At 43.6% G+C, this 12,426-nt stretch overlaps 1 protein-coding gene across 8 annotated transcripts in view; it reads right to left on the bottom strand.

Annotated features, from left to right (window-relative positions):
• The window catches only part of GLCE (glucuronic acid epimerase), a 118,416-nt gene extending 113,798 nt beyond the window's left edge, over nt 1-4,618 (bottom strand). For 4 of the 8 annotated variants that reach the window (XM_028495179.2, XM_007120399.4, XM_028495181.2 and 1 more), the window contains exon 1: nt 4,444-4,618. The gene's annotated coding sequence lies outside the window, so the exon portion shown is untranslated. The remainder of the gene's footprint in view (nt 1-4,443) is intronic. The other 4 variants (XM_028495178.2, XM_028495182.2, XM_007120398.4 and 1 more) reach the window with 1 other exon arrangement.
• Nucleotides 4,619-12,426: the final 7,808 nt, after the last annotated feature.

Genomic DNA, 12,426 nt, shown 5'->3' with positions numbered 1-12,426 from the left:
AACAGAGTAACCCCTAACTCCTACAGTGCTGATAGTCTCTTTTCTTAAACATGAGGATAAGAACTACAGATCTAATGTCAGTTTGCGGTCATAGGGGCAAGAGAGTAAGATAATACAGAAAGCCCAACGTTTTAGAAAAATAGGACAAGACTGAGATTTGGGCTTAACTCAGACATTATGAAGATGCTAATCTTGGCACTGAGAGTTCAAATCTGTAATGAGAGCCAACTGTGTAAACTAAGCAATAGATATTAAATAAGTAATAAGATAAATATACATCGGCTTCTGAGTCCAGGAAGAGAGAGACATACATAATTACAGCATACTAATGAACATAAGAGAATGAATGAACAAGATACAGAGAGTGAATACCTAGTGGGGCTGGAAGAGCGAGGACCAGAGCTCACAGAAGACTCAAAAAGCAGACAGCGCTTAAGTTGTATCTTGAAAAATCACTAGACTCTGTCAGTAAGACACGAGAAGGAAAGGCATTCTAAGCAGCAGGGAGAATATATAAGAAGGCTCTGAGTCAGGAAAAAGTATGGCTCTTTCAGTAAACTGATGTTATTAGTACAGTTGGAGCTTGAGATGTATGGTGGGAGAAATGCAGGAGATGAGCCCGATGATGAAGGGCCTTGTAACCATAGAACTAAATACTGTAGGTAAGGGAGAAGTATGGGTTTTAAGAAAAAAGCACTGAACATACTTGCATTTTAGAAAAATCACATTGGCAGCAGTGTAAAGGATAGATTAAAGGGGGTCAACCACTAGAGACCTCATTCTACACACAGAGTTAAATAAGGACATTACATTATCATATAGATACTCTATTACAGAACCAGGGATCAGAAGCAAAAACAATAACGCTTTAACAGATAAAGCTAAATTACCAAAAGGAAATCATTTACCTTCATGAATGTATATTCTTGAATTAAATATTTCCTATATATCTTAAAACAGAAGAGGCTCTAAAATTAGGTATGATATATAAAAATTATTGTACCTGAGAACTAGCTACTCTTATGGCATCTATCCCTTTTTGTACATATAATACTGTAGATCCGCAACATAAAAACCTATGTAATAAAAACCTTGGAATTGGAGTTTATATTGATTACTGACAGGGACTTCTCTTTCTTTAATTTTATATATATGGAAACTGAGGCCCTGAGAGACTAAGGAATCATCCAAGGTCAGATGGTTAGCACCACAGTTAAGATTGGAATTCATGTCCTATGATTTCCTTTCTAGAAATTGGCTTAGTATGTCACATTTATAATTTCAGAATTTTGAATGATAATCCAAAATACACTGGTATTGTCATTTTCAGCAGCGTAATAATGAACTATAAAACTATTTTTGTTTCATATGCCTCACAAGAAAAACATCTATTAGGTGTCCATATGTCTGACAAAAAGAAATCCCATCCTGAAATCTGTGCCACAATAAAAACACCTCCTGCCCCGCCACAAAAACACAACCTATTCTTCTCTAGGGAGTCTAAAAACTTCCTTTTTCAAACTCAGGAAACAAATTTGAAATAAGAAAGGCCTAAGATTAATTTATCTTTGTATAATTAAAGATCCAACATCTTTACCATGTTTTAAGATTTAACTTGGGCCTCAGTCTTTTACTTATTCTGCTGTGCTCCCCTCCCCACCCCATTCCTATAATTTTACATACTTGAAATACATTTTTCCTTCACTAGTACGCACAGTAGAAGTGGCAACACTGACAAAATGCCTTATAAATACAGTACATTTCACAAATTTGCATAGTGACCAAAATTTTAATTTTTAGACTCACTAATTTACCCTTAAGTAATGTCTGCTCACTGAAATAAATTCAAATAGTATAAAAGCATATATTAATAATGAATAACTCTCTTCCATGCCTTTGCAACTATCTCCTGAAGAATCCCCCGAACACTTAAAAGTCTGATGTTTATCCTTACAGACTTTTTTTATGCTTATATAACAGAAGATGCTAATCCTCAGAGTCAAAATATATTTAACACTCAAACTCTACTGATCATAATTTAATCTTTATTAATTCAGAAGGTAGATCGTTATCTTCCCTGGTTTCTGGTTAACATGACAGACATCAATTATATTATCATTCAGAGGTTATTTTTTTTTAAGTGAGCAAAACCCCAACTATCCTGTTTATTTCTTCCTTATCAGCATCTCAATTACTTTATGCATTTATTTTATTTATTTGTTGTCTTTCTCTCTCTTGATATAGGTTTCATGAGAGCTGGAATCATTGTGCCTCCATGCTGTGACAGCTACCAGGCAATCAAATATTTTTTGACTGATCAGTATGTTTACTTAGAAATTATGAAAGCTGCTTTTTCAAAAGTTACTGACATCTGCTTAATTTTTCATTGGCTTTCAAAAATAATGAGGAAAAAAAGATCTGCTTAGAGTTTTTTTGGCTGTGGTTCCAATCAAATATCTGCTCAACTGATCAGTTTTGATAGTCAAAACTATCTTATAAAACTCAATCAGGCATTTTGGTTTGATCAGGAATTTATAACCAAAACAAAAACCAAAAAAACTTAAGCTTTATGCATTGCTATGCAGAATTCCCTTGTTTTTTTAAAATGATTACAAAAGTCAAGTATTAAGTAGATTATCACTAATGTTTCTGGTTCTAAGATCAAAAGAAATGTCATTAAAAAAATGTCACTAAGAAAAAGAAAGAGGCAAGCAAAGTTCTCTGTTTTAGCATACTCAAATTTGTCTGTTTATCCCAAATCACAGAATTACTGTGAGTACAGGTTCCATTGCCTGCCACATACAGACTTCATTTACGGGCCTCTATGATAAAGGAGCTATCTAACCAGGAGAACTGTCAAGCAAAGGAACAGACTGTCTGACGGAAACATAAAAAAAAACAAAATAAAACCAAAAAAACCCACATACACATATATACAGGTAATTTTATTTGAATTCCACCTAAGTCTGGGCTAATTACCAAGGACTCTGCATAGGAGTCAAGACTAACTGTACCTTTACAATAAAACTGTTAAGCAGGATTCTCTAAAAGAGCTGTCTGTTAGCCATGCTTACAGGTCCCAAATGACGCTTCTGCAGAGCTCTAGCTTTGCAACTTCGAATTCCAATGCGTTATTTGGAAGCTGAACTTGAAGTTCCCCCTCTCCACAAATGCTTTTCAAAGGACAGGGAGAAGCCAGAACACACTTCCCAGCACTGCTTGACTGCCTAACACTCGAGCAAGACTTCAGGACAGACCTACTAATGCAGGATGAGCAAAGCAGACCACCTAGGAAAGGAAGCCAAAACCTCACAGCCTTCTCTATCCTCAGCGGCTTCCACGCTGACCCGGAGGACACTCGCTTCCTTAAGAATCTACAGTCTACATGCCCACTTTAAGGTGCTGCCTGCCACTCTCCCGCTCCCAGAGCAGGGAGACCAGCACGCCTCCACAGGGATCCCGGGACAGAGAGAAGAAAACTGCAGAACAAACCCACTATTTCTCCAACTAGGCAACAACACGGATCGATCCTTCAACTAAGCATTGAGTAAATCTCATCTAGAAAGAGATTTGTTCCAGGCTGCTGACCAGCCACAGACTGTGTACTAGGCTGGCTCGGGATGTCACCAGAGTCCCCTTCCCGCCCCGAGCCGACCCAGCGCCTGCAGAGCCGCGCCCTCCCTTCGAGATCTCCCGGGGACCCACTAACTCGCCCAGTCGCCCCCGAAAAGACTGGAGGCCGTGCCAAGTTACCGCCCCCCTCTGGGCAAAGCAGAAACCCCAATAAAGACGATGGTCTCCGCTGTAAACCCTTCCGCCCCCAGCAGCCCACCAAGGAGGTCCCGGCCCCTGCAGGACGCAGATACATCGCCCTCTCGCCCGGAGACGCCGATAAACAGACGGAACCCCAATACTGCTTCTTTATCCCAGGAATGCGAAACGAGACGCCCACTCTCGCTCAAAGGACCCCCAAAGCCCCATGGATCTGCCCCTTCAGAGACCTAGGACCTTCCTAAACTGAATCCTCTGCCCCCAAAGAGCCTGAGACCGCGATAAAAGGACCCCTTGTCCCGGAACCGCGTTATACCACCTCAAGGAACCGAAGGATCCTGATAAATCTCCTTCGACCCCGAAGACCCGGGACCCAATATGCTGCCAGCCACCACCACCCCAAGCCGGAAAAAACCCCGGACCCCCATTAAACCGCCTCCTCACCCCGAGGAGCCCTGGCACCCGCTACACCGCCCATGGGCGCCCGCACCCGGATCCCACCCCACCGCCTCCTCGACCCCCGCACTCACGAACCCCTCCAAGCCTCGCGCCCATCAGGCAGCGCCGCGCTGCCCGCGGAGCCGCCCCCGTCGGGAGCCCCCCTGCCCCGGCTGCTCCGTGTCCCCGCTCCCCGACCGCTCCTCAGCGAAGACGAGCTCCGGGCTTCCTCACCTGGGTAGCGTCGGAGGGCAAGAGGACCGGGTAGCCCTCAGGAAGAGAAGGAGGCGGCAGAGAAGGGGCTGCCCAGGCCTGCGTCTGCCGCAGCTCCAACCCCTCCGCGAGAAAGCGCTTGTGTGAGGAAAGCCCTCCCGCTCCGCGCGCAGCCGGGAGACGGAGCCACAGCCGTGCCCACCGCTCTTCCCGCGAGATCCCAGCCACAGCGAGGGGCGGGGCCACGGCGAGGGGCGGCTGTAGAGGATCGAGTGACAACCCCGAGAGCCTGTCTGCGGCGCGGCAGGAGGCGGGACTTGGAGCCTAATACTACCAATCGTAAAATAGGAAAGGTGACTCGCCTACCGCTTCCCTTCTCCCTCGCCCCTCATCAATAAACTAGGCAAAAGGGGCAGTGACCTTAAGTAGTCAGGGGCAGAGGGAAGGTACCTTGGATGGAGAGGTTTGGCTTGGGTCTGGTCCTGGTCAGCCTCCGTAGATATACCTGGTTAGGGAAGAAGGTGGTTTTCACACCACCGTGGACTGGGGCGCTGTAACCCTCGGTTACCGCGCGGCCTGAAGGGCTCAAGAGGTTCGCCTCTTCCTGGTTGAGGGCGCACCCTCCTCGGGTTGCCCAGGTCTAAACCTGTTTTCCCCCCATCAGGGCCTCTCCTCCCTCTCCACCTCAAACAGGGAGCCATTGTTGAGATGCCATTGTTTTCCCAACCCCTACTAGGGACGTCTGGTCTGACAAAGGACACCCTTCTGATTGGTGTTTATTTCTACTGAAAGCCTTCTAGAAGAGTAGAAAGTAAATCTCAGTCACCATTATAACAAATTCCGAAATTAAATGAAAATGTTTATCTCTGTAGACCCCAGTGTCTGGCACAAGCAGAGCACTGAATAAATGTAAAAGGAATGACTGAAGAATGTGATATTTAAATACAGTCCTCTCTCAGTATCCTGGGGTATTTGTTCCAGGACCCCTGCAGATACTAAAATAGTGGATGCTCAATTCCCTTATGTAAAATGGCTGTAGTATTTGCATATAACCTACCTCCCATATCCTTTAAATCATCTCTGGATTATTTATAATACCTAATACAATGTAAATACTATGTAAATAGTTGCCGGTGCAACTTTTTAGGACTTTCTGGAATTTTTTTTCCTGAATACCATGATTGGTTGAATCCACAGATATATGGTGGCCAACTATGTATGAAATCTGAACCCACTCCAGAAAATTCGGGCTTTCCTAGCCTTTCCTCTACAATGACAGCCAACTTTTTTCCCCCTTAAGCCCAGTCTCTTCATTATTATGCCTATCCTATAGCCTTCATTCATTCCCTGTCCCACAGCAAGAAGTGTCCTTTCTCCTCATCAAGGTTAATCCCTGCACCTGTGCACTGGATCACAGCCATTCCCAGATTTTGATGAATCAACCATCCTTTCCTTGTTATCAATTTTCCCCTCTAATCTAGCTCTTTTCTCCCACAAACACAGTCTCCTCCATGCTTTGAACAGAACAAAACAACTAACCTCCTCCACCCTTTCAAACTACTCTACCTCCTTTCTTCTCAGAATCAGTGCTTAAGAGACATGAAACTGTATTTGCTGTCTTTACTTTCTCATCTCTTATTTTCCCAACTGCAATGCTGCTTACCCACACAATGGGCTGATCTCTCAGTGATCACAAAAGACCTCTTTCCTCTTTCTATTTTGGGGGATCTTTCCCAATGACCATATTGCAGCCTTTTGACAATACCAGCCATCTCCTCCTTTGGTACCTGCCTAACTACTTTCTCCAGATTCTCTAGCTACTCTTCTGATTTTTTTTTTTTTAATCCTCTTTCCTCATTGGAAAACGGTTGCATATTGGCATCTCCTTATCTTATAGCCATGCCTTGTGCGTAATAAGAAAAATGGTTTCCACACATGGTTCCACACTTTGAGTGTCAATAAGTGGCTCAGACAAAAGCTGTTAGAAGAATCCAGGGGGAGGACACATGACTATGAGGCTGAGTCTTAAAACAGTAGTTGGCCCATACAAATGCAGAGCAGAAACAGAGGCTTTTCAGAGAAAAAAATTGAGTGAACCTGAGCACAGAGGAAAGGATGTAGGCCGAGCCTGGCTATGGGTGCACCAGATTGGTCTACAGAGGATTCCTGCAGAAGAGTACTAAAAGGTAAGTTTAGGGAAGAACCAATAGTAAAAGGCCTTAAAAACCAGGCCAAGTTGATTCAACTTGATTCTGTATCAAATGGGAAGCCAGAGCCAACCCTAGCATTTGTAGGGCCCACAAAAGGCTACACATGGAGTTCCACATATCAAATGTCTAAATGTTATGTAAAAGTTATAAAACAAGCTAACAGACTGTGAAGTTAAAAAATATATCCTCTTGCTTTGACAAATTTTCCTAACAACTTGGAAGGCCAGGTTCGAACTTAGGGTTCTGGGACTTTTCAGAGTTCCCTGCTTGGAACAGAGAGAGCTGGCCCACACACAGAGCAGTCTTCCCCCCTTTTCTTCCCACAGCCAGTTCACCCCCCACTCCATGGGTACCCCAGCCCACATGTCCAAGCTCCATTCCCACTTTTCCCTCTACAAAACTATAATTTCTTAGCCTCTCCACAAGTCCAGGAGTTTATATTTCAGGCTCTAGGGGGGAAGACCACAAAGGCCCTGGAAGTGGGCTCAGGGTCATTGGGGTAAAGAATTTTGGCTTCCAATACCTGGAGCGAGGTCTGAAGGGGTGAAGTCAGCTTCAGGTGGGCATATTCCTTTGGTTTGATGGATTCCCGTCCCATGTAGGAGTGCAGCTGGAGAAGGGCCAGAGCAGAGCCCCTTAAAGGTAGGCCCCTCTCACCTGCATCTAAGGTGGTAGTAGGTAGCAGCAGAGCCCCTGAATGTCTTTAGTAGGGTAATGACATATATAGTAGATCTATAGCTTGAAATCTAAATCTGTGTATTTTCTGTTTCCCACCTCCTCTCCTCTTGCACTGGTATCTTAATGGCAGGAATGTACTGGAAAGAAAGCTCTATTCTTGACTCCACTCTCTCCTTATGTGGCAACTCCTCTCCAATGCCCAGTTTCACAAATTATACTATTCTATGTCTCCCTTATTAATCAGTGTATTAGAAACCTGGGTGTCTCTAAATGTGAGAAAACAGAAAAGCTATGAAGCACTCTTAGCCTGGACTGGAGCTTGGAACACTCACATTTGACTTCTAAATTAAAATGCTTTGGAAATAGAAGCTCCTGAAGAGGCCCAATGTGAAGAGTACACAGGCAGGAAGAGTACCAAAAAGGCAGTAAGCCACCACAGACGGGGGCACCCCTCTCACCATCTGTCTTTATGGCACGACACTTCACTCTGTGGCCTGACAGTCATGCTGGGTCCTCGCAACCTCTCCATCTGGTACCAAGTACACCCTTCAGCACATTGTATGTTAAGAGCTGCCAAGGAGCCAGAACTACCATGGTTTCTGTTTTCAGGATCCAAGCCTAGAATTCTGCCCGTGGATCCTGTACATCTCTCAGTGGTGCTGCAGGTGATTTCATCAGGAGGCTCTGATGCTTCCTTAATCCCAGGACCGACATCTACTCATAGCCACACCCTCACTCACCGTCTGTGGCTGGTCTTCGCCAACCAGCAGCAGAACAGAACCAGCTAACTTATTCAGGTCTTACCGTCTGCTGCCTGTGTCTAACCTGTTAGTCCAGGTAAGTACAATCCAACGCTTCTATTCCTGTTCCTTTCTAGCCCTTCCATCCTTACTGGTGTCCCCCTCTCTGAGCATGTGCTGGGGAAAGCTTCCTCCTGGCCACTGCATATTCATGAGGGGCATAGAAAACAGTATCGTTGGAGAATCTGGAAGAAGAAATCTGGCTCTCTCAGACCCAACCTCCACTCTACCCTTTTCAAGTTTTAGAGGAGCACCTATTTGGTTAGGTTAGAAGGCTGAAATTCTGCATGAATTACCCCAAGACTGAGGGAACAGTATTCATCTGTCCATTTGCTGACCACACACTAAACCTCTGAGTTTGATTTATTTTGAAGGTACCCAGTTACAAAAGGGGGAAATCAAGAGGGCTGTAGTGGTTTTTAAATATGTCCACAAAACTTTTGATACATCTCCCTTCAAGAGGTGGAGCTGAATTCTCTTCCCGTTGAGTATGGGATTGACCTAGTGAGTGATTCACTTCTAGCAAAGAGAATATGGCAGAAGTGACAGTGTATGACTTCTAAGCCTAGGTCATAAGAGGCATTGCAGCTTCTCCTTAGTTCTCTCTTTGATCACTTACTCTGGACGAAGCCAACTGCCATGCCATAAGGACATTCAAGCAGAGGCCCACATGGCAAGAAACTTAGGCCTCCAGCTAACAGCTGTGTGAGTGAGCCATCTTGGAAAACTCAGTCCAGCTCCGGTTAAGCCTTCAGATGCCTACACCCCCAGGCCAACACCTTGAAATAACCTCATGAGCCAGGACCACCCAGCTAAGCCTCTCCCAAATTCCACACAGAAACTGTGTGAGATAATACCTGTCTGTTTTTTTTTTCTTTTATTGAAGTATAGTTGATATACAATGTTGTGTTAGTTTAAGGTTACTCGTCTATTGTTTTAAGCCATATCCTTTTGGCATCACTTGTTATGCAGCAATAGATAGCTAATACAAGTGTTGAGAGTAGTTTAGTCTACTCCTACTCCTGGGCAAATATCTAAAACTCACATCAGGCACTAACATTACCTAAAGAGCAAGGAACAACAGATTTGTAGCTATAATGGCTACATCTAAAATTCAAGTGATGCTGCACCAAAAGAATGTAGAAGAAGTCATTTCTTGGTGGGAACAAAGATTCCAAGGCCTTCAGACTATTAAGAGCATCAGAGAAAATTGGAGATTGCAACAATCATGGAGCCATTTGGAGGCAGTTAATAGTAGGTCTTGAGCAGTAGGAAACTTTTCACCCTCAAAAGCTTAGAGTGCTTCACAAACATACTACTGTCATCCAAGTTTATGGGAAAGTATATATTTCCATGAAAACAGAGGTGGAAAAAACCTCAAACATCCTCTTATCCATCCATATTAACCAAGAATAAGAAGTTGAAGATTCCATCTATAGGTATCCTGTCAGAATGAAATTGACATCCTGACACCATTAGTGCCCATGTGAGAGCAGAGTATGTTTGACAGCAAGAATATTGAAATTCTTTCTTGCATATAAAACTATATTTCTGAAGTCTTAACATTGTGAATTAAGATTCAGTGGGAGAGCAATTTCCCTATTAAGTAAAAAATGAGGAAAAGACATAAAAAGGAGACCAGTTAACTGAGTTACATACATTGCCTGTCTAAATTCATCTTACATCTTTAAGAACCATCTAGATGGGCCATATATACAAAGAGTCAAATACTTTACAAGTTAACCAGGAGATAACTTAGAACTAAGAAGATATACTTAGATTCATTTGCAGGTCCATGATTCTAACGACCACAACACAGATGTGGGATCTTTCATTTCCTGCAGCAGTGAGGGCAAAAATTAAGTCTTTGAACAACAAGGCCCTAGAAAGACTCTGAATTCTATACCTTTCTCTCGATCCCTCACCATCAAATTTTTTAAATCAGCAAATACTTATTGAACAGCTAAGTGCAAGTCATTGTGACGATGCAGAGTATAAGCCACTGTTCCTGTCATTAAAAAAAAAAAAAGATCATATGAACGAGATGAGAATCTAAAACATGCTGTGCCTTGCATGTAGTACTCAATTGCTAGCAGGTAAGTTGATGAAAAAGCATCCTGGTCAGTTACTCTTGGCTACCTAGGCAACAGCAAGAACACCACCCCTTCCGTTTTTCTAACAGAGCCCTGCTTTGGTTCAGCAGAGTTCTCAGCTCCAGGAATGAACGTCATTTGAGCTAATCCAAGCTCAGCTCTTCCATTCCCCTTTGCCAGATACTCATTTTCCTTGCCTCCTCACAAGGTGATCCTAGTTTCCTGGATAGTCTCTAGGGAAGCTTTCCTTTTTGTAGGAAAGTCCTCTCGCCACCCGCTCCCTTCTTCCTTCTGCTTGGAATACTGGTGTTTGAGGCTGTGGTTATGGTGTAGTGACTATGGGGAAATAAGGCCATGATGTTAAGTGATAAATAAATAGTGTAGACAAAAAAGAGCAACAGGAATTCAGAGCCAGGAGAGCCCAGTTACATCTGGAGTGGTAGAATGGATATATGTTGTTTTTGCCTGCCTGGTGTCCATCCAGTTCCCCTTCTGGTAAAGAAATCTAAATTTTCCTTTGGGGAGCCACCCAACTCCCACTGTCCATTAAAGCAGTTTTGAGAGGTTTACTCCACCCATAGTTTCCAGGAGTGGACATATGACCCAGACCTGGTTAATCAGAGCACCATAGCAATGGGTTCAGAATGGGCATGTGACCCATCCTTCTCTATAACTTTTGCTGGAACTTTAAAGAAAGAAGTTCACTTTTCCTGAGGTTGCTAAGCAGGTAGGATTTTAGCCTTGAGTGTATGGGGCTACCACGTGAAACATATTGTCACCCACTCCCTGGTAAAACTAACTCAGAATGAAATCAGCAGATCAAAAGAATCAGCAGAATCAGAAGAGAGAGAAGGATTACTGATAATATTTTACCTAAAGTCATATTTAAACTCTATCTCTGGACTTATCAATTACATAAACCAATAAATTCTATTTTTTACCTAAACCAATTTGATATTGGCCTCATCATTTACAACTGAAAGGTTCTAACATAGGTGACTAGGGACTGTTATACAGAGAAAATGGATATAAGCTGCACTCTTAGGTCAGACAGAAGTTTGGTAACAGAAGAGAAGGTGGCACTTCTGGGGGGAGTAAATAATATAAACAAAAGCTTAAAGTCAGCGGATAAAAATGTCTGGTGGAACAAACAATTTACCTTAGAGAGTAAGTAAATACAGAAACTTAGGTCAGAATCAGATTAAAGATGGACTTGAAGGTCAGGTGAAGTCTGAGTTTATTCAGTAGCCAACTCTTTTAAGCAGAAGAGTCACCTGGTCAAATCAGTGTTTGGGGAAGATTAATCCAGTAGGATCTCACAGGGTGGACTGTAATGGGGAAAGCTCAAGTGTGAGACAATGAGGGCAGAATCCAAGTACAGAGTCTGCCCAAGACAAGAGGACCTAAACAGTAGGTAACCACTCAGCAGGGCAGAGCTAATCAGTTTTTTTGTTTTGTTTTGTTTTTTTGGTTTTTTTTTGGCTGTGTCGTGTCTTAGTTGTGGCACGCGGGCTCTTTGTTGTGGTGCCAGGCTTCTCTCTAGTTGTGGCGTGCGGGTTTTCTCTCTCTAGTTGAGGCCCACAAGCTCAGTAGTTGTGGATCAAGGGCCTAGTTGCCCTGCGGCATGTGGAATCTTAGTTCCTGACCAGGGATCCAACCTGTGTCCCTTGCATTGGAAGGTGGATTCTTTACCACTGGACCAACAGGGAAGTCCCTAACCAGTTTATTTTTCTGTGTTTTTTTTTTGCTATATGCCGGCCTCTCACTGTTGTGGCCTTTCCGTTGCGGAGCACAGGCTCCGGACGTGCAGGCTCAGCAGCCATGGCTCACCGGCCCTGCCGCTCTGCGGCATGTGGGATCCTCCCGGACCGGGGCACGAACCCGTGTCCCCTGCATCGGCAGGCGGACTCTCAACCACTGCGCCACCAGGGAAGCCCCCTAACCAGTTTCTAAATTACCAAATAGTAAGGGAACTCTTGATGAAGTTTTGACTTAGAGACTTGGTACTTAAGATTAGTAAGTACTTATGATTAGTACCTATACAGTACTTATGATTGGTCATGGATACGTTCTACAGATATTTACTATGAGCCCAGCACTCTGCCAGATGCTTGGTACATAATAATAAACACGACAGCTGTGAAGACCAGTTGATGAGGTATACATCCATGAAACAAATAACTGAACACAACCATGATAAGTGCTCTGAAAATTATTGGGTAC

This window comes from Physeter macrocephalus, chromosome 11, assembly GCF_002837175.3.
Source record: "Physeter macrocephalus isolate SW-GA chromosome 11, ASM283717v5, whole genome shotgun sequence".
NCBI lineage: Eukaryota > Metazoa > Chordata > Mammalia > Artiodactyla > Physeteridae > Physeter > Physeter macrocephalus.
This window is presented reverse-complemented; position numbering and strand designations above follow the sequence as displayed.